This window comes from Thalassophryne amazonica, chromosome 2 (genome assembly GCF_902500255.1).
Source record: "Thalassophryne amazonica chromosome 2, fThaAma1.1, whole genome shotgun sequence".
NCBI classification, from domain to species: domain Eukaryota; kingdom Metazoa; phylum Chordata; class Actinopteri; order Batrachoidiformes; family Batrachoididae; genus Thalassophryne; species Thalassophryne amazonica.
In genome coordinates this window covers 8,176,587-8,191,984 of record NC_047104.1, presented here as the reverse complement: position 1 = coordinate 8,191,984, position 15,398 = coordinate 8,176,587, and the positions used below count along the sequence as shown (strand labels likewise).

At 42.4% G+C, this 15,398-nt stretch overlaps 1 protein-coding gene across 1 annotated transcript in view; it reads right to left on the bottom strand.

The window, feature by feature from the left end:
• Positions 1–15,398, bottom strand: part of si:ch211-186j3.6 (neural-cadherin) — a 1,133,875-nt gene that overhangs the window by 875,414 nt on the left and 243,063 nt on the right.

The window sequence follows — 15,398 nt, the reverse complement described above, 5'->3', positions numbered from 1 at the left end:
GAAAAGATGAGTATATCGTCTAGGTACACGAAGACGAATCGGTGCAGGAAATCCCGCAAGACATCATTAACCAAAGCTTGGAACGTCGCGGGGGCGTTTGTAAGACCGAACGGCATGACCAGGTACTCAAAGTGACCTAAGGGGGTGTTAAATGCCGTCTTCCACTCGTCTCCCTTCCGGATCCGAACCAGGTGATACGCATTTCTAAGATCTAGCTTGGTGAAGATTCGGGCTCCATGCAGGGACGTGAACACCGAATCCAACAGGGGCAACGGGTATCGATTACGAACCGTGATTTCGTTCAGTCCCCTGTAATCAATGCATGGACGAAGTCCGCCATCTTTTTTACCCACAAAAAAGAAACCTGCACCCATCGGGGAGGTGGAATTCCAGATTAACCCGGCGGCGAAAGAGTCCCGGATGTAGGTCTCCACTGATTCGCGCTCAGGCCGTGAGAGGTTGTACAGCCTGCTGGACGGGAACTCACCGCCTGGAACCAAATCAATGGCACAATCGTACGGACGGTGGGGGGGAAGGGTGGGCGCCAGATCCTTGCTGAACACATCCACAAGGTCATGGTACTCCACCGGCACCGTCCCTAGATTGGGTGGGACTCTGACCTCCTCCTTAGCATGGGAACCGGGAGGTACCGAGGAACCTAAACATACCCGATGGCAGGTCTCGCTCCACTGAACCACTACCCCAGATGGCCAATCGATCCGGGGATTGTGTTTTAACATCCAAGGAAACCCCAAAATCACACGGGAGGTAGTTGGAGTCACAAAAAACTCGATCTCCTCCCGGTGATTTCCTGACACCACCAGAGTTACAGGTGGTGTCCTATGTGTGATTGGAGGGAGGAGGGAGCCATCTAGTGCCCGTACCTGCACAGGCAAGGTAAGAGCCACCAGAGGGAGCCCTATCTCCCTGGCCCATCTGCTGTCTAACAGATTCCCTTCAGAGCCTGTGTCCACCAGTGCTGGGGCCTTCAGGGTTAAATCCTCATATAGGATTGTAACTGGGAGTCGTGTGGCAATGTGGGTGTGTCCCACGTGAATGTCTCGGCCCACCCCTAGCCCAGTTTCTAGGGGCGGGCGTTGGCGTTTTAACCGCTCGGGGCAGTCTCTAACCTGATGCTCTATCGAGCCACAAACAAAACACGCTCCGCAGGCCAGCCTCCTCTGTCTATCTGGTGCCCTAAATGTGGCCCTGCTCGTGTCCATAGCTTCGTCAGCAGGGGGAGCTGTCACCACACGGAGCGCAGGGGCCGTGGAGCGTGGGGAGGGCGGAACGCGGTCGGAACCGGAAGGGAGAGGGACGACGCGTGCCCGGCCACGCCCTTCGTCTCGTTCCCGACGGCGTTCTTCTAACCGATTGTCTAATCGTATGACGAGATCGATAAGCCCATCTAAATCCCGCGGTTCGTCCTTAGCCACCAGGTGCTCCTTTAGAACCAGTGACAGTCCATTTACAAAGGCGGCGCGGAGGGCAGTGCTATTCCAGCCAGACCTTGCAGCCGCGATGCGGAAGTCGACTGCATAAGCAGCTGCACTCCGGCGCCCCTGTCTCATTGACAGCAGCACGGCTGAAGCGGTCTCACCTCTATTTGGGTGATCAAACACTGTTCTGAACTCCCTCACAAACCCATCATACACCTGAAGGAGCCGTGAATTCTGCTCCCAGAGCGCTGTAGCCCAAGCGCGTGCCTCACCACGAAGCAAATTTATGACATAAGCTATTTTGCTAGCATCAGTCGCGTACATGACGGGACGTTGTGCGAAGACGAGCGAACACTGCATAAAGAAATCAGCGCACGTCTCCACACAACCGTCGTACAGCTCTGGCGGGCTTATGTATGCTTCCGGGGATGGTGGGAGGGGTCGTTGAACGACCTGTGGAACGTCATTGTTTCGCACAGGGTCGACAGGAGGGAGAGCCGCAGCATCGCCCTGAGGGCGCGCTTCCACCTGTGCGGCGAGAGCCTCCACCCTGCGGTTAAGGAGGACGTTCTGCTCGGTCATTAAATCCATCCGAGCCGTGAAAGCGGTGAGGATTCGCTGCAACTCACCGATCATTCCTCCTGCGGCCGCCTGTGTGCCCTGTTCTTCCATTGGCCATTCAACAGCTGGTTGACGCCCCTCGGGATCCATGACGTTGGCCGAGATATCCTGTTGTGAAAGTGTGAGAGCACGGACCCACAACAGGGGGCGCAAATGAACGGACAATGGATAAAGCCAAATACAACACTTTACTGTTGTGAAAGTGCACAACAACAACAGATTACAATATTAGATAAGCTCAAATACAAAATGTCATGTGGGCAGGCTCGAAGATAGGAGACGTCAGTCCGAAGTCGAACCGGAACCACACGATGTCCTCCGCCACCGAACCCCGGGAATACTGGAGCCGCCAAGTCCCGAACTCCCAGGTGGCCACTGCCTCCGCGTGTCGGATCTGGTACTGCTGGCGATGAGCAAACACAGTTAGAAGTGGGTGCGTGTGCACCCAGCAACACGTATGGTGGGAAACCACCTCCACCTCTCGTCGAAAAAAGGAACAGAATAAATGCTGTCCAATTCACACAAGCAACAGTTATTTAAAAACACAGTCAGCTGAGAAGTTACCTCTTTGGTAGAGCGATATCTCGGCAATGAGGTGGAGATGCCGTCTTGCTGATATACCACTGTCGATCCGATGATTGATGACAGCTGTCGCCGGTGATAAGTGACAGCTGTCACCCCGGCTGCTCCTGTGAGGCGGCAGTGCCCTCTGGTGCCTGGAGCCCGCACTCCAGGCAGGGCGCCCTCTGGTGTTGGTGGGCCAGCAGTACCTCCTCTTCAGCGGCCCACACAACAAGAAGTCTTTCTGAAAGCGCTGTAACTAGGTTTAAGGATATGATTCCTTCTTTGTTATGTTCTTCAAAGCCATATACCAGTGCAGAGTAGCTACCTAAACTCTGTGAGAGAGATAGATTATCTCGTCAATAGTTTTACATCCTCATTGAGCACAACTTTGGATGCTGTAGCTCCTCTGAAAAAGAGAGCCTTAAATCAGAAGTGCCTGAGTCCGTGGTATAACCCACAAACTCGCAGCTTAAAGCAGATAACCCGTAAGTTGGAGAGGAAATGGCGTCTCACTAATTTAGAAGATCTTCACTTAGCCTGGAAAAAGAGTCTGTTTCTCTATAAAAAAAAAAAGCCCTCCGTAAAGCTAGGACATCTTACTACTCATCACTAATTGAAGAAAATAAGAATAACCCCAGGTTTCTTTTCAGCACTGTCGCCAGGCTGACAAAGAGTCAGAGCTCTATTGAGCCGAGTATTCCTTTAACATGAACTAGTAATGACTTCATGACTTTCTTTGCTAATAAAATTTTAACTATTAGAGAAAAAAATTACTCATAACCATCCCAAAGACATATCATTATCTTTGGCTGCTTTCAGTAATGCTGGTATTTGGTTAGACTCTTTCTCTCCGATTGTTCTGTCTGTTATTTTCATTAGTTACTTCCTCCAAACCATCAACATGTCTATTAGACCCCATTCATATCAGGCTGCTCAAGGAAGCCCTACCATTAATTAATGCTTCAATCTTAAATATGATCAATCTATCTTTATTAGTTGGCTATGTACCACAGGCTTTTAAGGTGGCAGTAATTAAACCATTACTTAAAAAGCCATCACTTGACCCAGCTATCTTAGCTAATTATAGGCCAATCTCCAACCTTCCTTTTCTCTCAAAAATTCTTGAAAGGGTAGTTGTAAAACAGCTAACTGATCATCTGCAGAGGAATGGTCTATTTGAAGAGTTTCAGTCAGGTTTCAGAATTCATCATAAATGGTAAATGGACTGCATTTATATAGCTCTTTTCCATCTGCATCAGATGCTCAAAGCGCTTTACAATTATGCCTCACATTCACCCCGATGTCAGGGTGCTGCCATACAAGGCGCTCATTACACACTGGGAGCAATAGAGGATTAAAGGCCTTGCCCAAGAGCCCTTAGTGATTTTCCAGTCAGGTGGGGATTTGAACCCATGATCTTCTGGACTCAAGCCCACCACCTTAACCACTAGTCCAGGGGTGGCCAAGTTCGGTCCTCGAGAGCCACATTCCTGACACTCTTAGTTGTCTCCCTGCTCCAACCCAGCTGAATCCAATGAAAGACTTGTTAGCAGACTTTTAATGAGCCTTTCAATTGATTCACGTGTGTTGGAGCAGGGAGACAACTAAGAGCATCAGGAATGTGGCTCTCGAGGACAGAACTTGGCCACCCCTGCACTAGACCATCACCTCCCTCATCATAGTACAGAAACAGCATTAGTGAAGGTTACAAATGATCTTCTTATGGCCTCAGACAGTGGACTCATCTCTGTGCTCGTCCTGTTAGACCTCAGTGCAGCTTTTGATACTGTTGACCATAAAATTTTATTACAGAGATTAGAGCATGCCATAGGTATTAAAGACACTGCGCTGCAGTGGTTTGAATCATATTTATCTAATAGATTACAATTTGTTCATGTAAATGGGGAGTCTTCTTCATGGACTAAGGTTAATTATGGAGTTCCACAAGGTTCTGTGCTAGGACCGATTTTATTCACTTTATACATGCTTCCCTTAGGCAGTATTATTATAAAGCATTGCTTAAATTTTCATTGTTACACAGATGATACCCAGCTTTATCTATCCATGAAGCCAGAGCACACACACCAGTTAGTTAAACTGCAGGAATGTCTTCCAGACATAAAGACATGGATGACCTCTAATTTCCTGCTTTTAAATTCAGATAAAACTGAAGTTTTTGTACTTGGACCCACAAATTTTAGAAACATGGTGTCTAACCAGATCCTTATTCTGGATGGCATTACCCTGACCTCCAGTAATACTGTGAGAAATCTTGGAGTCATTTTTGATCAAGATATGTCCTTCAATGCGCATATTAAGAAAATATGTAGGACTGCTTTTTTGCATTTGCGCAATATCTCTAAAATTAGAAACGTCTTGTCTTAGAGTGATGCTGAAAAGCTAATTCATGCATTTATTTCTTCTAGGCTGGACTATTGTAATTCATTATTATCAGGTTGTCCTAAAAGTTCCCTGAAAAGCCTTCAGTTAACTCAAAATGCTGCAGCTAGAGTACTGACGGGGACTAGAAGGAGAGAGCATATCTCACCCATACTGGCTTCTCTTCATTGGCTCCCTGTTAATTCCAGAATAGAATTTAAAATTCTTCTTCTTACTTATAAGGTTTTGAATAATCATAGCTTTTTTTTTTTTGTTACAGCCTTACTTTGAAGCCAAAAGAAAAAAGGGATCAGGCAAAACATGGAAACATGTAGAAATGTACCGTTGTCAGGGACAATGAACCAGGTACCTCTGGTGCCCTCTTTTGGATGCCCTGGATCTGTTCATTAATTCTGTCCTTCAGTATCTTTGTAAAATAAAAATACTACTCTATCCTTCTGGGAGGGGGACTGGTCCGTGCCATCAGACTTATAGCCATCATTATTAACTACCAATATTTCATTAATTTGCTGTCAAATGTCAATATAATACAAGTATTATGTTGCATAACTACACAATTGGATAACAGCACAAAAATGGTTTTAATAACACCCGAATCAAGATTGGATTGGATCAAAATAATCAATTCTGAATCTTAAGAATCGGAATCGAATCGATTCTTGAAATTTGAATCAATTCCCAGCTCTCATTGATAGTACTTGGTAACTTCAGGATATTCATAGTCTTAAGAGCTTCAATCATATTTGAATTCCTTTAAATGGAGTATTAGTATGGCTTGAAACTTGTTTGATCGTGCACTGTCATGGTAAAAACTTGAAGCCGAAGCAGCCCTGATGAATGTTTACTGTTTTTGTTCAAAATTGAACAGCTTGTTTATGTCTTGCTGAGGGTGCAAGGGATGAATATACATATTAATATACAAAAACCACTGAACAAAGACCAGAGAGGTGATTGGCTGAAGAGTCCATACAGATGACTGGCTGAAGAGAAAAAGGGAACTGTGTCTTGAAGCAGCAGGATAGGAGACCATTTAGAAATCTGGAAATAAGGGTAGTTTGACCCTATTCCTCACTGGTACCCCCTGGTCTTCTGACCAGTGGTCCGGACCGCCACCACACCATCAGAACCTCAAAGATTGGTCATATAGTCTGGATTATGGCAAACAGGCATGTTAATGACTAAGAGCAGTGTGCCACTAATGTTTACATGATTTCCACATTCACTAACAAAACTCAAAAGCCACCAAGACACCCGTGAAAAACACCAGAGTTAAAGGCATCTGGGGAGGTGGACACAGTGCAACTTCTGTCTGATGTATCATCATCACCAGTCACAGATTCACTGTGGAGTTGAACAAAACAGACTAAATCTAGTCTTGCACCTCTTGTATGCCATCTGACACAGTGTAGATGATATTTAACTTCATCTTCTTGCGAAAAATCCTTCTGTGTTCCACCACGAAGCTGCAGGTGATACAACAGACAAAAGTGGCACTATGCAGTTTCTCCAATCACAACCACAGAAGTCTACAACTCTTTCAGAGCTGTTTGTCATTTTGACTTGGTGGCTTCCCTCACCAGTCGTGCTGCACAGTCACTCCATCTGTGAGAACTGCCTCCTCCACACTTTTTGTATTTCTTTATGACTGATGGAAATGAGGTGCAAGAAAATGTTCATGTTTCCATCATATGACTTGCCAAAGGAAAAGTGCCAGTAAAAGTGATGATTTAACATAAATTAACTAATAAACAGTGTCAGATATACAATTTTAGGATAGTAATTTCTTGATATGAAAGCACTTTGTTTTGTTCCTGTTCAATAATTTTCAGCATTTTATTAAATATTTGGCTCAAATGTAATTTGTTCATTTGAATTTATTTCTGAATATAGATAGATAGATAGATAGATAGATAGATAGATAGATAGATAGATAGATAGATAGATAGATAGATAGATAGATAGATAGATAGATAGATAGATAGATAGATAGATAGATAGATAGATAGATAGATAGATAGATAGATAGATAGATAGATAGATAGATAGATAGATAGATAGATAGATAGATAGATACTTTATTCATCCCCTGTAAGGGAAAATTCATCTGCCCGAGAGCATACATACATACACAATTCATCCATACAATAAAATACCAATAAATAAGTGCTAAATAAATATTATGATAGGTAATAAATGCTATCATAATAAATATCATACTTATGAGAAAATGAAACAATGCAGAATAATTATTATAACTTCAATAGATACTTTTAAGTTAAGAAAAATGTGTTTTCTCTGTTAGTTTGTCACAAAATTACATTTCCTATTAATGTATAATTGTATATTTTCTTTCAGCGATTAATTTCCAAGCTGTGGCACAAATACAGATCACTGTTTAAAGTCCTTATTGCCTTTTTAGCAGAGGTGATAAAAGAGCAAATAGACATGAAAGAGAAAGAACAGCAAAGTTAATTAAATGTCCTAAGTGTGGATTAGCTATTTGGCTGTCACTAGTAACTATTCTATAATCTGTTTCATTTTAAAGCTGCTGCTGTCTGGGTACGTTTTCTGCACATTTTTACACATAAATGCCAATTAAACCAAAGCACGAGAAAGAAGCTTTAGTTCTTACACTAATTTCACATCATGCAAGTAGCTGACTGCTGTTTATTCTTCCGTCACACCAACTCATAATTGAAAAGTTTCAGACTGCTAATGTTGTGCCAGAAGGAAAATGCACATAAATGAGCATCCATTAGCTGGAACATACTCAAAAACACACTGACGGCACGGCAGACACAGTTATATGTGGTCTGTCCATAAATTAACAGTCCTTTTTATTTTTTTAAAAAACTATATGGATTTCATTCATATGTTTTTACGTCAGACATGCTTGAACCCTCGTGCGCATGCGTGGGTTTTTCCACGCCTGTCGGTGACGTCATTCGCCTGTGAGCACGCCTTGTGGAAGGAGTGGTCCCGCCCCCTCGTCGGATTTTCATTGTCTGGCGGAATGAAAAGGACTTTTTTCCATCAGAATTTTTTCAGAAGCTGTTAGAGACTGGCACCTAGAAACCATTCGAAAAATTTATCTGGCTTTCAGTGAAAATTTTACGGGCTTCACAGAGAATAAGGACTTAGGTTTAAGGACCCCTTTAAAGACGGTCGGTGCGCCGCGCTGCGAGCTGCGACGTCGCGGCACAAACCACTGGATCATTTCTAAGCTGATGGCTCTGTGGATACGAGACCGTCGTGTGCTCTTTCTCTGGTTATCACAAGACCTGGACATCAGCCATTTTCCGGCAGATTTCACTTTTAACAAGAGATTTTGTCATGGAAAGCCGCGCGGAGGCTTCGCGCGTCACGACCAATTCGCTGATGAAGCGAGACAAAGGAACACCTCCGTTTCGGAGTGTTAGAGGACAAGTTGGGACATGTCCAGCTCTCCACAAGTTCTTTTATACTCACTCGACTGGTAAGCACTGAAAGCTGAGATAGACATGTCCCAACTTGTCCTCTAACACTCCGAAACGGAGGTGTTCCTTTGTCTCGCTTCATCAGCGAATCGGTCGTGACGCACGAAGCCTCCGTGCGGCTTTCCATGACAAAATCTCTTGTTAAAAGTGAAATCTGCCAGAAAATGGCTGATGTCCAGGTCTTGTGATAACCAGAGAAAGAGCACACGTCGGTCTCGTATCCACAGAGCCATCAGCTTAGAAATGATCCAGTGGTTTGTGCCGCATCGTCGCAGCTCACAGCGCGGCGCACCGACCGTCCTTAAAGGGGTCCTTAAAGCTGTAGTTAAAGTCCTTATTCTCTGTGAAGCCCGTAAAATTTTCACTGAAAGCCAGATAAATTTTTCAAATGGTTTCTAGGTGCCAGTCTCTAACAGCTTCTGAAAAAATTCTGATGGGAAAAAAGTTCTTTTCATTCCGCCATTTCCAGACAATGAAAATCCGACGAGGGGGCGGGACCACTCCTTCCACAAGGCGTGCTCACAGGCAAATGACATCACCGACAGGTGTGGAAAAACTCACGCATGCGCACGAGGGTTCAAGCATGTCTGACGTAAAAACATACGAATGAAATCCATATAGTTTTTGAAAAAAATAAAAAGGTATGATACTTTATGGACAGACCTCGTATAACACCAATCATACACCTGGCAACATGAAAACAGCAACATGAAAATTAAATTCAAATCAAGAAAAGATGATAAAAGTGCATTTAAAACAAGATAATCACTCTTTGAAAGTGCATTAAAAATAAGAAGAAATGGTGAAGAGTTGAAATCATGAAAAAAGTAATACCCTATTTTCCAGAGTAAAAGTCACTTTGTCATCCAATTACTTATTTATTTTACTAGTTTGGGAGGTTTTGTGGACTTGGAATACATGTTTGACCAGGTCTCTCGAGTCCAGTGGGCAGTGCTGCAGAGTATGGGGTACCGGAATCATGGCAATGTCTCCATATGACCACAGTAGGAACTGTGTTGGCATTCTTGGCATTACATTGTATGTGTTCCTGGTGGGTGTTGGACTCCACCAGGACTGCCCCTTGTCACCAGTCCTGTTTGTGATGCTCATGGACAGGATTTCAAGGTGCAGTTAGGGACTGGAGGGTGTCCAGTTTGGTGACGTCAGCGTTGCATCACTGCTTTTTGCGGATGATGTGGTTCTGTTGGCTTCATAAGGCAGTGACCTCCGATGCGCAGTGACTGGGATGGGGATCAGCACATCCCAAACTGAGACCATGATCCTCTTTTGGAAAAGGGTGGGTTGTCCCCTCTGTGTCAGGGAAGCATTATGGCCCCATGTGGGAGAGTTTAAGTATCTCTGGTTCTTGTTGATGAGTGGGGGTATGTTGGAGCGTGAGACTGATAGACGGGTTATGGCAGTGTCTGATGTTTTCCTGACACTGTACTGGACCATCATGGTAAAGAAAGAGCTGAACATAAGGTGAGACTCTCAATTAACCAGTTGATTTGCGCTCCAATCCTCAACGGTGGTCATGAAATTTGGGAAATGACTGAAAGAACAAGATCACAGATAAAAGTGGCAGAAATGACATTCCTCCATTGGATATCTGACCTTACACTCCTGGACAGGGTGAAAAGTTCGACTATCCAGGAGGGACTCAGAATAGAGCGGCTCCTTCTTTGTATCAAAAGAAGTCAGCTGAGGTGGTTTGAGCATCTGGTGAGGATGCACCCCAGTCATCTCCCCGAGTAGGTCTTCCAGGCATGTCCTACTGAGAGGGGAAGAACACTGGAAGGATTATATTCCCCGGGTGGTTTGGTAACTCCTCTGGATCCACCCAGGAAGAGTTCCAGGACTTGGCCGAGGATAGCTAATTGTGAGATGTATTGTGGTCTACTGCCATCACTGACCTGGATCAGGATACACAGGAGAAAATGTATGACTGATTTACTGAGAGGTCTTACAACAGAGGTGATTTCTCTAAGACTGCAAGGGAAGCTCAGCATCTCCTAAAATGTCAAAATATTAAACTGTCAAATATGTACAGTTTGTTAACATTTCACTGACTACAAATGCATTAGAACATGTTCATCTTGAAGATGAGTTTGTTCAGAATCAGCTACTTATCACAAATTGATTGACTCTGTTTTGTTAACTTCTCACAAATTTTTTTCTCATACGGTCTGCCGTCAATGCATTTTCCTGTAGGAGCCGAGCGTCCGTTCACTTCAATGGAACTGCCTGGAACAGTTTTTTCATTGCCTCAAAACTCGATGGTCATTGGATAAATGCCACGATTTTGTCCCGCCCCTGGATGCTCCGCATCTCTGGGGTGAATGGAGCTGTGGGTGGGCCTGGACGCAGGACTTCCGCACAATGATTGGACAATCAGTCAAAAGGCTGAATCCCATTTTGATTGAGAGCTATTTTGAGATCTACGAATATGAGAATTAATTTGCACATTTTTGTGTATTTAAGCATTTTTAAATTTTACCAAAGTCTTTTGCGTGCAATATAAATCAGTCTGTTTTTAAGGCGCACGTTAGATATCATATGTTTATATAGTGCTACCAAACAAAAAAAATGTACTGCAGCTGAACAAAAAGAGTCAAAATCTGCAGAAAGACAATACAAAAGATGAAATTGGTGATTTGGATGCCAAGAACATTCACAGAGAAGCACACCAGATTAGATGTTATGCGAGCAGATCCATGTGAGGTACTCACTGCTTCATTCTTCAGTAAGTTAGTGTTTAAGGTCGTCGCACGTTAATTAACATCCCGGTTTGCAACACAACATCAAAGTATTCATGATTGCTTTTAAGGTGGCAGTAATTAAACCATTACTTAAAAAGCCATCACTTGACCCAGCTATCTTAGCTAATTATAGGCCAATCTCCAACCTTCCTTTTCTCTCAAAAATTCTTGAAAGGGTAGTTGTAAAACAGCTAACTGATCATCTGCAGAGGAATGGTCTATTTGAAGAGTTTCAGTCAGGTTTTAGAATTCATCATAGTACAGAAACAGCATTAGTGAAGGTTACAAATGATCTTCTTATGGCCTCGGACAGTGGACTCATCTCTGTGCTTGTTCTGTTAGATCTCAGTGCTGCTTTTGATACTGTTGACCATAAAATTTTATTACAGAGATTAGAGCATGCCATAGGTATTAAAGGCACTGCGCTGCGGTGGTTTGAATCATATTTGTCTAATAGATTACAATTTGTTCATGTAAATGGGGAATCTTCTTCACAGACTAAAGTTAATTATGGAGTTCCACAAGGTTCTGTGCTAGGACCAATTTTATTCACTTTATACATGCTTCCCTTAGGCAGTATTATTAGACGGTATTGCTTAAATTTTCATTGTTACGCAGATGATACCCAGCTTTATCTATCCATGAAGCCAGAGGACACACACCAATTAGCTAAACTGCAGGATTGTCTTACAGACATAAAGACATGGATGACCTCTAATTTCCTGCTTTTAAACTCAGATAAAACTGAAGTTATTGTACTTGGCCCCACAAATCTTAGAAACATGGTGTCTAACCAGATCCTTACTCTGGATGGCATTACCCTGACCTCTAGTAATACTGTGAGAAATCTTGGAGTCATTTTTGATCAGGATATGTCATTCAAAGTGCATATTAAACAAATATGTAGGACTGCTTTTTTGCATTTACGCAATATCTCTAAAATCAGAAAGGTCTTGTCTCAGAGTGATGCTGAAAAACTAATTCATGCATTTATTTCCTCTAGGCTGGACTATTGTAATTCATTATTATCAGGTTGTCCTAAAAGTTCCCTAAAAAGCCTTCAGTTAATTCAAAATGCTGCAGCTAGAGTACTGACGGGGACTAGAAGGAGAGAGCATATCTCACCCATATTGGCCTCTCTTCATTGGCTTCCTGTTAATTCTAGAATAGAATTTAAAATTCTTCTTCTTACTTATAAGGTTTGAATAATCAGGTCCCATCTTATCTTAGGGACCTCGTAGTACCATATTACCCCAATAGAGCGCTTCGCTCTCAGACTGCAGGCTTACTTGTAGTTCCTAGGGTTTGTAAGAGTAGAATGGGAGGCAGAGCCTTCAGCTTTCAGGCTCCTCTCCTGTGGAACCAGCTCCCAATTCAGATCAGGGAGACAGACACCCTCTCTACTTTTAAGATTAGGCTTAAAACTTTCCTTTTTGCTAAAGCTTATAGTTAGGGCTGGATCAGGTGACCCTGAACCATCCCTTAGTTATGCTGCTATAGACGTAGACTGCTGGGGGGTTCCCATGATGCACTGTTTCTTTTTCTTTTTGCTCTGTATGCACCACTCTGCATTTAATCATTAGTGATCGATCTCTGCTCCCCTCCACAGCATGTCTTTTTCCTGGTTCTCTCCCTCAGCCCCAACCAGTCCCAGCAGAAGACTGCCCCTCCCTGAGCCTGGTTCTGCTGGAGGTTTCTTCCTGTTAAAAGGGAGTTTTTCCTTCCCACTGTAGCCAAGTGCTTGCTCACAGGGGGTCGTTTTGACCGTTGGGGTTTTACATAATTATTGTATGGCCTTGCCTTGCAATATGGAGCGCCTTGGGGCAACTGTTTGTTGTGATTTGGCGCTATATAAAAAAAATTGATTGATTGATTGATTGATTGATTGTAAGTCTATCCAGGCACATGTGGTAATAATTAGTGGTTGCTGATGAATTTTATTGATGAAAATTAGTGACGGAAAAATTAAAGTGTTTTGAACCACTGAATCAATATGAAGCAATAGTTCAGTGTTTTGAAGCTTTTGATGCAATTAGATATAGCGACATCTGCTGGCCAATCTTTAACATAACATGTGCATGGAACAATAAAGGGCAAGATGTCATGAAACAGTCAGGCTCTGTTATGTATGCTTAATTATAAAGGTTCTATGTCCGCCTTGATATTTTTGATGATATTTTCATTTAAAAACATTAATAATACACTTGTGGCATAATATAATCTATCATAAATGCTATCATAATATACTATAGAGATATAAATTGTGAAATGCTTGTGCAACTAGGGACTGTTATGACCATTTTCCATATTTGAATTTACATATAAATAAATTGGCCAATTTTATGATTTAAGCCGACAATGAGCTTTGAAAGACCAGCAGCTGCCACTGTCTTGCAACTCGTACCTATGACTGATATACTGTATATCCTGAAAATATGACTGATCATATATATGGGTTTTTTTTTCTCCTCTGAAAGAGTTTTTTCTTTTTTTGTGCAACTTCAACTCCAGTGTCATTTATACTCCAAAAAACTATTTCATGTTTTCAGGGCTGATATGAATGATCTGACACTTAGAGGAGGCTGCAGGTGATTCCAATATATATATATATATATATATATATATATATATATATTTTTTTTTTTTTTTTTTTTTTTTTTTTTTTTTTTTTTTTTTTTTTTTTTTTCCAGAAGTTGTGGGATTAAACAGCAGTAAACTGATCAATCCAGTTCTGAAATAACTTCACTTAGCACCTGGATCACCATCAGCTCTTGTTCACAGCCGCCACTCTTGTTCCAGTTAAAGGCGTGCTAATCCTAATGAGGCAGGTGACACAAACCTCGCAGCACCATGGGGAGCTAACAGCTCCGCCATTTAAGAACGCACTAATTACCAAATCCTTTAATTAACTAACGAAGAGCAATCTAGTTCATGTACACATGTGGAGGTATGTATGTATGTTCAATTTGCAGTTCTGCTGAGGTAATCGCTCTAATCCCTCACTCTCCAAAATCCTATTAAGGTGTTGTGGGATTGGGTGGGGATTACAACCTTCTGTCTCCTCTTCCTCTCACACTTTGTCTGACCGTTCAGTCGGCAGCAGAGATTTGTATGAAAATCTATTCAGCAGTTTTCTCCAAAAGTTGAAAGAGCAGCAGCAGCTGCTGCCGAGCGCTGGGAGGGAGGCTGGCTGACACACACACACACACACACACACACACACACACACACACACATACACACACACACACACACACACACACACACACACACACACACACACACACACACACACACGCCTCTGGTCACATTTTATGCCAACAGCAAAATGTCAGCTGACGTGGAAAAATGTTCACTGTAGCCCTGAATGAAAAGCTGTCTTATTTAACTCATCCAAAATCAAAGTTTATCTTGTTTAACTTAGCCGTTAATCCTCTAACTGAAAAGTTAACTTTCATAAAGCTAAACTGATAAACCCTTAAAAAATTTAGCGGAAGTTACAGTTAAACCGATAACTTTCAGTATTGACTCCAGCACACTGGCAGCTGCTGACACTTCTGAGTAAATTCAAAGGCAATTACAAACAACAACAAGCAGGCGCTTCTGTCTACGATCAGCCTTCTATCTAGAAGGAACGATACCGCAGGTCGTTCCTCCCTGCTGCTGTCAGACTGTACAATAACACTGTGAAATAACCACATGCAATAATATGTCCATAAATCATGTGCAATAACAATTTGATTACAAATCCCTGCACACGTGTCACCTTATCACATCTAAATTCCACTTCACATATTGTAAATAAGATGATCCTATTTTTTAATTTATATATATATATATATATATATATATATATATATATATATATATATATATACACAGTAGTGTTCAGAATAATAGTAGTGCTATGTGACTAAAAAGATTAATCCAGGTTTTGAGTATATTTCTTATTGTTACTTGGGAAACAAGATACCAGTAGATTCAGTAGATTCTCACAAATCCAACAAGACCAAGCATTCATGATAGCACACTCTTAAGGCTATGAAATTGGGCTAGTAGTAAAAAAAGTAGAAAAGGAGGTGTTCACAATAATAGTAGCATCTGCTGTTGACACTACAAACTCCAAACTATTATGTTCA